The 13,550-nt window shown below is 42.5% G+C and overlaps 1 pseudogene; it reads left to right on the top strand.

Annotated features, from left to right (window-relative positions):
- LOC130859161 (uncharacterized) overlaps nt 1-11,637 on the top strand; it is a 50,939-nt pseudogene extending 39,302 nt beyond the window's left edge.
- Nucleotides 11,638-13,550: the final 1,913 nt, after the last annotated feature.

Genomic DNA, 13,550 nt, shown 5'->3' with positions numbered 1-13,550 from the left:
ATAGTTGATTTACAATGTTGTGTTATTTTCAGGTGTACAGCAAAGTGAATCAGTTATACATATACATATATCCACTCCTTTTTAGATTCTTTCCCCATATAGGTCATTACAGAGTACTGAGTAGAGTTCCCTGTGCTATACAGTAGATCCTATTTTATATAGAGTAGTGTGTATATGTCAATTCTAATCTCCTGCTTTGCCCCTTCCCTGGCTTACACCCTGGTAGCCATATGTTTGTTTTCTACATCTGTAACTCTATTTCTGTTTTGTAGATAGGTTCATTTGTTCCCCCCTTTTAGATTCCATATGTATGCAATATCATGTGATAATTGTCTTTCTCTGTCTGACTTACTTCACTCAGTATGACAGTCTCCAGGTCCATCCATGTGGCTGCAAATGGCATTACTTCATTCTTGTTTTTATGTCTGAGTAACATTCCATTGTATATATGCACCAAGATGTTTACTTTTTAAGGCTTCTTAAATGTCAGTGGTGGGTTATCTTAAAAATCAACAGATTATCCAGTACCAAAAGAGAAAGGGGAAATTTTTATTTTGATAGAATGATCCAGATTTTTGAAATCAGAAAATCTCTAAGGAACTTACTTTAATTATCCCATACATGTATAATTTCAAAAACTAACATTTTATTTTGAATTACATGTGATAGTGACTGTGGGATGTCAAGACTTATTGCTTTGAGTGCTTTAGGCCTTAATTTGCACCTACTTAAAATAGAAATACTCTTGGGAGAGTCCAACTTTGCATTAGTTTTCTATTGGTGTGTTACAAATTACACTTAGCAGCTTAACACCCATGTATTAGCTTTGTGCTTATGAGTAAGGCACTTCATTTCTGGACCTCATTTCTGACCTGTTAATATGCAGTGGTTGAAATGGAAATGTTTTCTAATGATCTTATCAGTTTAGACATTTTGAAACTTGTTTCCAAAACCACGAAAGACTCTCTAGCTTTACAGATATGCGGTGTTAACTTACAAGGAAGAGTCATGAAAAGAATGAGAATGACTCATTACAGTGGAACCCCTGTTGATGGATGCCTGAGGGTCACCTTAGTGTCTTTTTTTTTTTAATATAATAGTTTTATCTTTTTTAAAAATTTATTTATTTATTTTATTGGTTGTGTTGGATCTTTTTTGCTGTGCATGCACTTTCTTTTTAGTTGCAGTAAGTGGGGGCTACTCTTTGTTGTGGTGCGCAGGCTCCTCATTGCCGTGGCTTCTCTTGTTGCGGAGCACGGGCTCTAGGTGCGTGGGCTTCAGTAGTTGCAGCACATGGGCCCAGTAGTTGTGACTCTGGTTCTAAAGTGCAGGCTCAATAGTTGTGGCACACGGGCTTAGTTGCTCTGCGGCATGTGGGATCTTCCTGCAGCAGGGATCAAACCCGTGTCCCCTGCATTGGCAGGCGGATTCTCAACCACTGAGCCACCTAGGAAGCCCCCACCTTAGTGTCTTGAGAGTAGCTTTCAAAAGGTAATTTATGTAAGAGCATAAAGAGGACAAGCGTGGCCAGACTGGTGCTTCACTAGTTAGTTCATTCAAATACTCTTACCCCCAAGCATTTGGACACAACTCCAGACACAACTGGGGTTTCAAAAAATCAAAGTAAAAACGAAACAATAACAAAGCTCCTCATATTTGGGAGCAAAGCAGGTGTGGAAGCCATGAGTGCTGCCCCCCAGTATTCCTGCTTCCGAGTAGGAAGCAGGAATATTGGCGAGTAGGAAGGTTGGACTTCCCCGGCCTCCGAGGATGGACATGTCATGTGATCTTTTTGTCCCTGAGATGCAAATGGAAGAGGTGTAGGTCACTTCTGGGTGGAAGTGCTTAAGAACTGATGTATGGTTCTCTATGGTCTCACTTCCTCTCCCATGGGGCTCATGCAAGTAAAAGGTGATACAGGCTGCACACTAAAGACAGCTACCTGGAAGGTGCCAGAACTGGCAGTATACTTTGCACAACTGAGAAATAAACCATTGTTTTACACTTTTAAGATATTTGGGATTGTCATTTACTACAGTGTAACCTAGCATAACCCGATTGATACAGAAAGAAACATTTGGTGAATGGAGATTGTGATCTAGAGGAATATCACTTTACAGACAAAAGGAGAAAAAAAAAGCCCTGATAATCCAAATTCCTGGGTGAAATATTTTGATTTTTCTTTTTCTGCTTCCTCCCAGGCTTGAGGAAGTTGGTGAAGTGTTAAAAAGCAGATAGCTGGGCTCTGCAAGAGATGAAGAGTTAGTCTGGATTCACAGATTGAAGTGCCAGCCTCTGGCCAACTGAGAGTGGCTAGATTTGCAGGCTTGGTTTTCTAAGGATATACCTTTTATAATCTTGTCTGAAGTCTTCTGGTTCACTTGTGTTAGTTCTGATGAGCTACATGCAAAAAGCATTGGAATTCTGTTTTTCAACTAAATAGATTGTGATTTTTTTTTTCTTTTCTTTTTTTTTTTTTTTAGCTCTTGTTATGTTTGGACTGATGTGTTTTGGCCATCTTCTCAAAAACCTTTTCCTACTGCTTCTTACTCAGATCAATTTCCTGGAATTCCTCTGCACTAACCCTTTGCTCACTTTCCTTTTTTTCCGTCAGAGGAAAATTTGTTACAAGCCAATACCAATCCTCAAATCTAAAATTTGGGACTTCTTCTTCTGGAAACTGAGCCTGCATTGGTCTTCTCAGTATGTTTCATTCTGTGAGATATTCTCAGACCCTGGAAGAGATGACAAGAAGTTCAAAAGCAGGTAGAAGTAAGTTAAGAGAAAACTCAAAGAGAACCCATTTGTTTGCCTGTTTATTTTTATATCAACTACTAGTTGAACTCATTTTCTTTGTTTTTTAAATTTTGTTTTGTATCACCTATATACTCATGTGATTAAAAATTACAAAGGTAAAAATGGATATACAGTAAATGTCTCAAATACAGTAAAAGCTCTCATTCCCACCTCCATCTCCCAGCCACCCAGTTCCCCTCTGCAGTATGATTAATATGTGTATCTTTACAGATATGTATTATACATAAATAAGGACAATTCTTAAATATTCTTTCTTTTCTCTCCTTTATACAATTGGCAACATTCTATCCCTTGCTATGCTCCTTGCTTTTCTTGCTAATGGTATATCTATCTTGTAGATCTTTCCACATCAGTACATAAGGAGCTTCCTCATTTTTAAAATTCCATTAAGTTCATTTAACCAAATTCCGTGTTGATGGGCATTTAGGTTGTTTCCAGTCTTTGCTTTTACAAACCATACTGAGATGAATAACTGTCCTTAAGTCAGTTCACGTCTAAGTGAGTATATTCATGGAAATAACTTCTAAGAGCAGAATTGTTGGGCTACTGTGTTAGTTTAATGGTGAGGTTAAGGTGTAAATGAGCGAGACTGCAGAGGGCTCAAAGATGCATTTTCCCTAATCACAGTGCTCAGAGCCTAGCATGGGCAGTTGTTCCAAGTTTCAAAGTGTTATCACAGTGTGGGCTCACAAAGTACATATTTGTACTTGGCATTATGTAGCAATAAACAAAATATGTAAGAATGATGCCTCCCTAAGCAACTGGTGAGGCAGGAAGGGCAGTGTGGTGGCTAATTTTATATTCTGTGTGTCAGTTTGGCTGGACTGTGGTAAGTAGTTGACTGGTTAAATGCTAGTCGAGATATTACTGTAAAGGTTTTTTTTTTTTCCTGAATATGATTAACATTTACAATCAATTGACATTAAGTGAAGTAGATTACTCTCCATAATCTGGATGGGCCTCATCCAATCAGTTGAAAGCCTTGAGAACAAAGACTGAGCTTTCCTGAAAAAGAAGTCTCTTCAAAGTTGCCACATAGAAACCTTTTTTGAGTTTCTAGTTTGCTACCCTGCAGAATTCCGACTCAAGTCTGCAGCATCAATTCTTACTTTAATTTCCAGCTCGCTGGCCTGCCTTACAAATTTTAGGCTTGCTAGGCCCCACCATCATGTGAGCCAATTCCTTAAAATAAATCTCTCTCCATATATATATCCTGTTGGTTCTGTTTCTCTGGAGATCCCTGAATAATACCGGCAGGAATGATGATCCCCACCCAGCAGGTGAGGAAGCAGAGGGTCCACATCCCTCTGGAGCCCAGACTCTAAAACCAAAGCTCTTTCTACTGCCTTGCAATTTAATTAAAACTCAAAAGAGGGTAGACACAGTGACAATCCCATTATAGAATACTAGGCACTCTCATCAAGGTGCTTTCTCTGTCCATAGACCCTGCTGCAAGGAAGCCATGGGTTGGAATGTGAGATCTCCCTGGTTACCACTGACTGGATCAGAGACAGCAGCGTGACACAGCGGCAGCCAGTCTGCAGACTGGTCACTGACCAATGGCATGGCCTGTCATAGAAAGATAACCTGGGCTGAGCTGATGACATTCATGCAGAGACCGAGGGACAGGGCAGTAAACAGCAGGAGCAGAAGCTGATGGGCTGTGATGTAGGGAGGAACAGGGGCCGGTCACAAGAAGATCGCAGGCTGAGGCTGTAAGAGAACAGAACGATGGAGCAGAGCACCGAGGCGAATCCGCCAGGACACAGCGGGCGTTGAGGGCGAGGCTGGGCTCCAGAGCCGCCGCAGAGCCTCGTGCTGCTGCAGCTTCACGGGTATCCTTAAAGCAGACCCACTTTTTCTTCGTGAAACTCAACTGAATTTCTGCTTTTCACAACTCATTTTTACATTCCTGAAATAGGAAAATTGCATACAGAACTCCAAAGACAGACCTTGCATAGGCCAGTTAGAACTGAGCCAGTGCAGCTTGGGGTTCTAAGGCTGGAGACAAGCTTATCTCGGTCTAACCGAAGCTTGGGAAGCTCAGTTGCTCTCGTTTTACTAAAATCTACATTTTATAGCTGGAGAGGCATTCGCGAACATGCAGGCCACACCTGATTTGCTGAGATGGGAGAGCAGCAGTAGCTCACCCAAGGTTTGTTGCAGTGGCACAGGAGGTCTTCCCACTCATCTTTGTCGCCTCTTCAGCAACACTTGCAAAATAAGCACGTCTACTTTCCTGATTACTCAAGTTCTTCAAACCATCTCTCTCTCTCTCAAAACCAAATCTCTTTGCTGCTTTTATAATTGTATGCATTATATGCTTTTAGGGTCTCAGAAAAAAATATCTCAACCCCTAGGAAATACTTTTTACCCTTGATGTGTAATAGAACAAGGTGCTTTCTTTTTTGTTGGCTGTGCTGCATGGTTTGTGGGATCTTAGTTCCCAGACCAGGGCTCCGGCAGTGAAAGCGCTGAGTCCTAATCACTGGACTGCCAGGGAATTCCCAATAGTTTCTTTAAAAAAAGTTAAAGATAGGGGAAAACGCCTCATATTCCCTGAGAACTGAATAGAACACATCCAAATGCTAATTTGGGGTTCAACCAAAACCTGTGACATCCAGTAATGTCATGCAGTAGGTGTGGAAAATTCTACTCTTGGGAAGGAATTGGATAAGCTGCTTTCATATTTTAAATATGGACAATTCTCCTGAAAACATAAGTGTTTTGATCTATATAACAGAGAGGATAAAAATTTCAGCGGCTTAAACAAAGTAGAAGTTTATTTCTCTCACTTATAAATGTAGTTTGGCAGTCTAGAACTCCACCATAAGAAGGACCCAGGCTTCTTATGTCTTGTTGCTCTGCCATCCTCAACACACAGCTTCCACCTCATGGTCAAGATGGCTACTGTAGCTTCTTCCATCATGCCTTTATTCCAGCTGATGGGGAGCGGTAAAGGGGAAAGGAAGGCAGGCCTTTTCTCTTTAAGGGCATCATCCTGAATTTGCATGCATATCCCTGCTACTCACATTCTCTTGGTCACAGTTTAGTCCTGTGGCTTTACCTACTGGCAAAGGAGGCTGGGAAATGTAGTCTTTAGAGAGGCAGTCAGGTCCTTAACTAAAATTCTGTTACTGTGTAATAAGGGGAGACTAGATCCTGGGGGATAGCTATCAGCTCTGCCACAGGGTCCAAGGCATTGCTTGCCTGTTTTCCTTTTCACATCTGAGAATGACCAGAAAGTTCAGACAGTTATTGTTAATAAATATTGAAAATTATCACATGTATGAAAAAGCAGAGTTAGGCACCTTGGGAATACAAAAGGGAGTAAGAACCACTCTCTGCTCTTAAAATATTTACTCTCTAGTTGTCAAGTCATATACTGCAATAATTAAGAGTAAAAATTATGTATAAGAAAGTTCTGAGAGCACTGTTTTTCTGAATTACTGTGTAGGTGGCTTTGATGGATGAATTTTATTATCACTATAACCTGAAAAAATTGTGCAACACCTCAAATCTCAGTTTGGACAGGATGTTATGTTCAAGGAAGCAACATGGTGGCCAAAGGTTATGAAAATACTTCAACTCTTTACTCAACTTGTTACTGAAATGGAAAAGAAGCTAGTGTGTTCTTAATATGCAACCAGCCTCTTTTAGAATAGATTTTTCTCCCATCACTGCTCCTTTTTAATAGCCTTTGCCTCCTAAAAGTATTCCTCTTCCACTCTCATTTCCTTATCCCTGAAAACCATCTCCCGACAGTTTTAAGTATAATTGTTCTCTCCTTTTCCCTTTTGCCCTATCCAGAACCTTTAGACTGCACGACGTTGGAAGAGCTGACCTGACTTGCAAGGATTCTTCCCTCTTAGATGCCGAGTGAAGAGTCACACATACATTTTTGCCCCTGTTTCACAATAATATTTTTGTCTCCGTTAAATATTGAGAATATTGACACTAAATATTAGTCTCAACATTCAAGCATTTCCATGGCATTTCTCCATTGCCATTTGGGATTGAGCAAGGCATAGGGTAAAGTATACTGGCCTGGGGGCATGCAGGTCAGGATATCTGCCCCCAGGGAATGCATCACTTTGGAAAAGTCACTGAACACCAGGATTATTTGGTTGCTTAACCTGTAAAATAGGAGAGATGAATTAGTTGGGTCTTTGAGGTCTCCGATTGTATAATCAGTGGAATCCTGAGTAATCCTGGCTGAGGTGAGGGCAGGCACTGAGTGGGGGAGAGGGCTTGGCACCATCTGTGTGGCCAGAACAAGGCAACAGAGCTAGAGAAAGCTCTCCTTGCTCATGTGATTTTCAGTTCAAGTGCAGAATATTTGGCGCTGTATTGAAACATGAAACGGCAGGAGTGGTTAATCAGTCTATAACAAAGATAAGATTTTAACACTTTGAAAGTTTCTTCACCCTGCCCTCCTTTGGCTGGCATAGCTCACTTTTTCCTGCTTTCTTTTCTTTTCCTTTGTTAATCTTTATCCCAACAACTAGGGCTTGTGATCCCTAACATGGGTGTAGCTTTCCCATGGCACTCTCTCCCATGGGATGATTGGCAGGTAGCTATTTTTGTAAGCACATCAAATGCTCACAGGTGTCCATCAAAATACCACCTCGTGTTAACTTTCCTGTTGCAGTATCACCTTGGGCTTTTTATTTTGGTGACAATTATATTGAGATATACGTCACATACCATACAATTCACCCACTTAGATTGTGTAATTCAATGCTTTTAAGTATATTCTTAAAGTTGCACAACCATCACCACAATCAATTTTGTAATATTTCCATCACCTCCAAAAGAAACCCTGTATCCATTAGCAGTCACTCCTCATCTCCCTTTTCCCCAGCCCCCTGGCAACCACTAATCCACTTTCTGTCTCTATGGATTTGCCTATTTTGGGCATTTCACATCACTAGAATCTTATACCGTGTGGTCCTCTGAGACTGGCTTCTTTTACTTAGCATAGTGTTTCACAGTTCACGTGCTGCAGAATGCATCAGCACTTCAGCCCGTCATAGTCGAATGGTATTCCACTGTGTGGATATAGTGCATTTTGTTTATCCCTTCACTGTTCATGGACCATCGTTTGCTTTTCCCCCCTCTATTTTCTCAAACTTAGTCTGAAAATTTTGCTAAGAAATGTTATGATTCCAAAAGTCACTGAGTTGGAAGCCCACAGCTGTTTCCTTCTCTAGAGTCTATTTATATGCAGGGTGGAGGGGCATGCTACAACCGTGTGGTGAAAGCCTACTTAAAGGCTGGTTGATCCTAGTTAAGAAATGACAGCCTGGTTTGGAATTTTGATTTTACCGCTTTCTTGCAAGCAGCACTTCGCCTCTGTAAGCCTTGGTGTTCTCATCTTCAAAATGCGACTTATTCTAGTACCTGTTGATGGCAGAGACTTGCAGGCAGCCCTTAGTTACCGTTGTCACTTCCAAGGTGATAAAGCCCCATGATTTGGCTAGGTATAGGGCTGCCCAGCATGGAGGCTGCATTTCTTAGTGCTTCTTTGAGCTCTTCTTAGACTCTACCTTCTGGCAAGCAAATGATATGCAAGCAAAAGCATCCTTTGGTAGCTTTTAAGAGCTTTCTTTTAAAGACACAGCACATGCCCCTTTCCCGTTTTAACTTTGTCTCTTCTTCTATCCTGCTCCCTGGAAGCTAATGCTATAAACTTGGATCATAAGATCAAAGCTAAGAATAACTGCAAGGTAAAATCTGGTTCCTAAGTGGGAGGCTGCCTTTAATAGAAGCTAAGCACGTGGCACAGGATTAGTTGATGTGGTCAGGTAGTTAGTGGGAATACACGGATATTGCTGGCTAAGAAGCTGTTGAGCTGGTTTTGTTTAGTAGAAACTCTTCCCTGAGTTCACTGGGAGATGGGGCAGGGGCAGTATTCAGGAATTGGTGGGAAAATTTTACAATGTTGGGTGTGTTGACTGTTTCTTGACACTCTTGCCATAAGAGAGCTGAGCTCTGGCCAGGGTTAGCAGCCTGTAGGCATTGGTGGAAGGGAGTATAGCTCTGCTAAAATAGGACTCTACCGTGTCCTGCAATCTAAGCTGACAGAGGGTTCAGTAATTGGGGACCAGGGGCTGAGAGTGCCAAGTACATCTGTATCGCAAGCCAAAGTAGTTAGTGGTGGCTCTGAAGGGGCAGCTTTACCTGGACATAAGCTTTGGGCTGCAGGCCCTTCTCAAGCATCATCTATTAAGAGTTCTCTATATCACGATAAGCAAAGTCAAATAATGGTGACAAAGATCAGACAGGGTGTACAGACTGCTATATTTTAAGTAGATAACCAACAAGGACCTACTGTATAGCACAGGGAACTCTACTCAATGTTGTGTGGCAGCCTGGGTGGCAGGGGAGTCTGGGGGAGAATGGATACATGTATATGTATGGCTGAGTCCCTTTGCTGTGCACCTGAAACTATCACAACATTGTCAATCAGCTATAACCTAATATAAAATAAAAAGTAAAAAAAAAACAACACATACATTCTGGTCAATGAGGAAAGAAAAGATCAGATAGGGTGGTGCCTTCCCTCTAAAGCCTACTGTCTCTGATGGCTTCAAGGTGGCCACTGTGCAGATGAAAGAGAAGGGTGTGGGGCCCCAAGGCCAGCGAGTAACAGACCCAAGCTGGTGGCACACTGCAGATGTGCAGGAGTGGCTGACCTGCTGCTTGTTTTGTATGGCCCTGACTTTAAAACAGGTAGAAAAAAATGTGGACATTTGCTTTTTCTCATATTATACAAGTACTCTTGATTTTGCCTTTTGACCCACTAAGCCCTAATGTCTACTATCTACCCCTTTATAGGCAAAATTTGCCAACCTCTGGACTAGAATCACGGGCATATATAAGGTCCCCTACACAGGATGACTGTGGTCAAGTGGACAAGAAGCTTAGCAAAAATTTGCAGGAATTTTATCGCTGCAAGTAGCTATTACCTTCACCTGCAAAAGTCGGGAACTGTTCAACCCCTAAAGCAATGCCGCTGATCCCAAACCTGCAGCAGCAGGAAGTGGACAGTCAGCCGCCAAGAGGAGCACACTCTCCAGAGCCCGCCTCACCCTCCAAGGACAGGACCAGATGACCACCAGACAACGGACTCTGCGGCCTGAGAAGTGGCCTGCATAATCCTTGCCTGGTGGGGTTTGATTAATGGCAATGGGCCAGTGACTGCTCTGTGTTTCCCGAGTCCCCTTTCCCTAGCAGGTGTCTTCTTTGCCTCTGTTGAATCTTACTCCACCATCCCTTGTTGTGTGTGTGGCCTTTAGTTGATAGGTCACTGAGCTACAAGGAGCCATGCGTGTCCCTGGTGGGCCTGAGGTGATGGGATGTGAGTGGACTTCAAAAGTGGCCCCAAGAGTCTAATCTAGTCCCAAGAGAGGTGATCCTAGGAACATGGTTTCATTTAGACATTTCAAACACTTCTATGTTGTTTGCATTTTATACAAAATACCTGGCAATTTTGGTCTTAAAAATAAGAGCAGTAAAATAAGAAGAACTCTGCAGTACATATTGGGCTGTGGGTAATATTTATGAGCTCTCTTCAAACTTTACAAACAATGGAAGGTACAGCTTTTATATTTTAACACACGAAACTCAGGGGTTCCATCTCAACTCAAAATCACTCTTGGGAAAGGAGTCAATTTTGCTGTAGTATTTTTGTGCTTCTGACGTCTTAGATTTTTTCATTTTGCTAAAGCAGTATCTTAAAGTGAAATTAGTTTTTTTCTTTTAGGGACAAGTAGTTCTCTTTAGTTAATTACATAATCATTATAACTCCATTTTAGTGAGTTTAGCCATTGTTAGCACAATAATACCATCCTTATGTTACTAACCTAACACAACTCTTAACATGGTGCTTCCCCCATTCTGGTCCTTTTTTAATATGGATTTTTAATGGTTACAATCATAATGTACAAAAATTTTGTGTCTCTTTGCACTAAAAATTATGTACAAGAATCTTCTGCGTTTTTACATAGTCTTTTAATCAATTCAGGTTTTCAGTGGGAGGGAGGGCCGTTGACCTGGGCCTGCCAATGCGGCTTCAGTGAGGGGCTCAACCGCAGTCCACCGGCTTGTAGGTTTCTTGGGCACCACATCCCCGCCCCGCCGCCCCACAAGACGCGTCCGCAGCGTGGCACCCATTCCTCTCGGCTCCCGGGCGCTTCTCTGAGCAGTGTCACCCTTTATACCAGAAAGCTGGAGGGCACTATGGGGGAAAAAACAAAACAAGAAGAAAGTGGAGGAGGTGCTAGAAGAGGAGGAAGGAGAATATGTGGTGGGAAAAGTTCTCGACCGCCGAGTGGTAGAGGGCAAAGTGGAGTACCTCCTAAAGTGGAAGGTTCTCAGGGGAGGACAGCACATGGGAGCCAGAAGAGAACCTGGGTTCTCATTGTCTCGACCTCATTGTCGAGTCCCTGCAGCCACAGACAACAGCACACGAGACAGATACATCAGAGGGAGGCGAGTGCAAAGCTGCTTCTGATTCGGAAGACAAGGGGGAGGAGAGCAAACCAAAGAAGAAGAAAGAAGAGTCAGAAAAGCCACGGGGCTTTGCCCGGGGTTTGGAACAGGAACGGATTATTGGAGCTGCAGACTCCAGTGGAGAACTCATGTTCCTGATGAAATGGAAGAACTCTGATGAGGCTGACCTGGTCCCTGCCAAGGAAGCCAATGTCAAGTGCCCACAGGTTGGCATATCCTTCCTTCTATGAGGAAGGGCTGACGTGGCGTTCCTACCCCTCAGAAGAGGATGACAGAAAAGATGACAAGAGTGAACTCTTCTGAGTACCAGCCCCTGTCACATCAGACTGTGGGTTTCAGGTGGGGAAAGAAGGAGTTCTACTTGTCCTGACAGCATAGAAGTGGCTTGAGAAGTTGTCCTTTGAAGAGCCAGTATAGTGTCTGTGCCCTACACCAGCCCAAGTGCTTTAGAGCAGTTCCATGCTGTATTGTTTGCACACCCGTCCGCGTGGAGGGGAAGGAGGGTCAGTGTTCCAAGGCAACCCATTCTGAACTTTGCTGAGAAAAGCCAAGGGCCTTCTATGAAGGACAAAACTTGCAGAATGGGATGTGGGAGAGCAAAAGATACTGTATATCTTCAAAGAGCATCTCCACAACCCACAGCTTTCTTCCCAATAGTGTTAACTCTGCATTTTTACAGCGTAGCATGTGTGTAGTTTTTGGCTATTACTGATGTATTATTTAGGGTGGGAGGGATGGGTTGGGAAAGAAGGGAGATGGGTTAGGATCGTTTTTGTTAAAATTTGGGGCCTGATTGGGGAGATGGTGAAACAAAGGAAAAAACAACTAATGATGACTTGGGTCTGTGTCCAGAATATTTTATCCTTTCAAAAAATGTCATTGGTAACCTAAATGAGGACTGTGCGAGACTGTTTAAAAGCTGTGAATGCCTGAAACTTAGGAGCCAAGGTGTTCCCTGCCCGAGCTTAATGCTCTTCCCAACAAAGGACTAAGCCAGTTAAGAAGTTACCAAGGCTGCCATTTGGGGGATGGAAACTGGCTGAGGAGGAAGTCTTATGAGAGTGTATATACAGGCAGATCATTCCCTTTTAGAGGTGCTAATTCTTGACATTGACAAGAAGGCCCTTTCTTTTCCAATTATGAAGTTATAAATATCAGCTTCTCCATCCAAGCCACTGCCTGAAGTATTTGGGGAAGGGCAGAGGGTGGTACAGGGGGTGGGAGAGTAGGGAAAGACAAGGGCTGGTGCTCTTAGGGTGGAAAACTCTTGGAGCCTCTGTTTTTTGAACTTTGAAACCATTCGTGGCAGGGCTCAGTCACTAACAGCACAAGTTCACTGAATCACTTCAAGAGTTGAATGATTTCAGAAGCCCTGGTCTCAGGAGAAGATTAAATTTTCATATTGGGGCAATGGTTCACTTTAAAACAAAACAAATTTTTTTAATCCTAAGAATTAACTAAAACCCAAAATGATGTCTTGAATCATGAGATCCATCAGTTCTTGACATCGTCTAGACCTGCATCTAGAACTCCGTTATAAACTTTTTAGGCGTGTGTTAGGTTTCTGTGAAAACTTTTGTTTGAACGTAAGCTTCATACCAACATTGCCAGTTTTTGTCTTAATAAAGCTGTAAATTTATTAAAAGAAAAAAGCTTTTCAGTGGCTGCCTCATGTTCTATCTAGTAAAAATTTCTGTTCTAGGAAAGCATTGATCATTGCATTATTTCTCATGGTGTCTGTGTGTCAGGGTTTGGGGAAGGCTTATCTGGGTGGTTCAGGCTCAAGTAGTTGCCATCAGACGGTGGCTGGATCCCACACAGAGGGACTCGGGCAGCTGGGTCTGGCTGGGCATCTGTCTTTCTGTAGTTTTAGGGCATCTCAGTGTGGAGTCGCCACTTGGGCTCATTTGAGCTTCCTCATAATGTGGGAGCCTCAGGATTCTAGGACTGCATAGGTGGTGGTTCAGGGCTCCAGCAGGAGTATTCTAGCAAGCTAGGCAAAATCTTCCTTGTCTCCTGTGACCTTCAAATACTGCCACTTCAGCTGCCCTCACTTGGTAAACAGTAATCAAGATCAGCACAGATTCAAGGGGAAGGAATATGTCTTGCTGGCAAGGGGATGTTTTAAAATTGCCACAGTTCCAAAACCAGTTTAATCATTCTTTTATTATTGGACATTTATTTCTATTTTTTTTGTACTAAAATAACATTGTGAT

The sequence above is a fragment of the Hippopotamus amphibius genome, chromosome 8 (genome assembly GCF_030028045.1).
Source record: "Hippopotamus amphibius kiboko isolate mHipAmp2 chromosome 8, mHipAmp2.hap2, whole genome shotgun sequence".
In the NCBI taxonomy this organism is placed as follows: domain Eukaryota; kingdom Metazoa; phylum Chordata; class Mammalia; order Artiodactyla; family Hippopotamidae; genus Hippopotamus; species Hippopotamus amphibius.
Note: the sequence above shows the minus strand (reverse complement) of the source record. Positions and strands in the feature narration are given on the sequence as shown.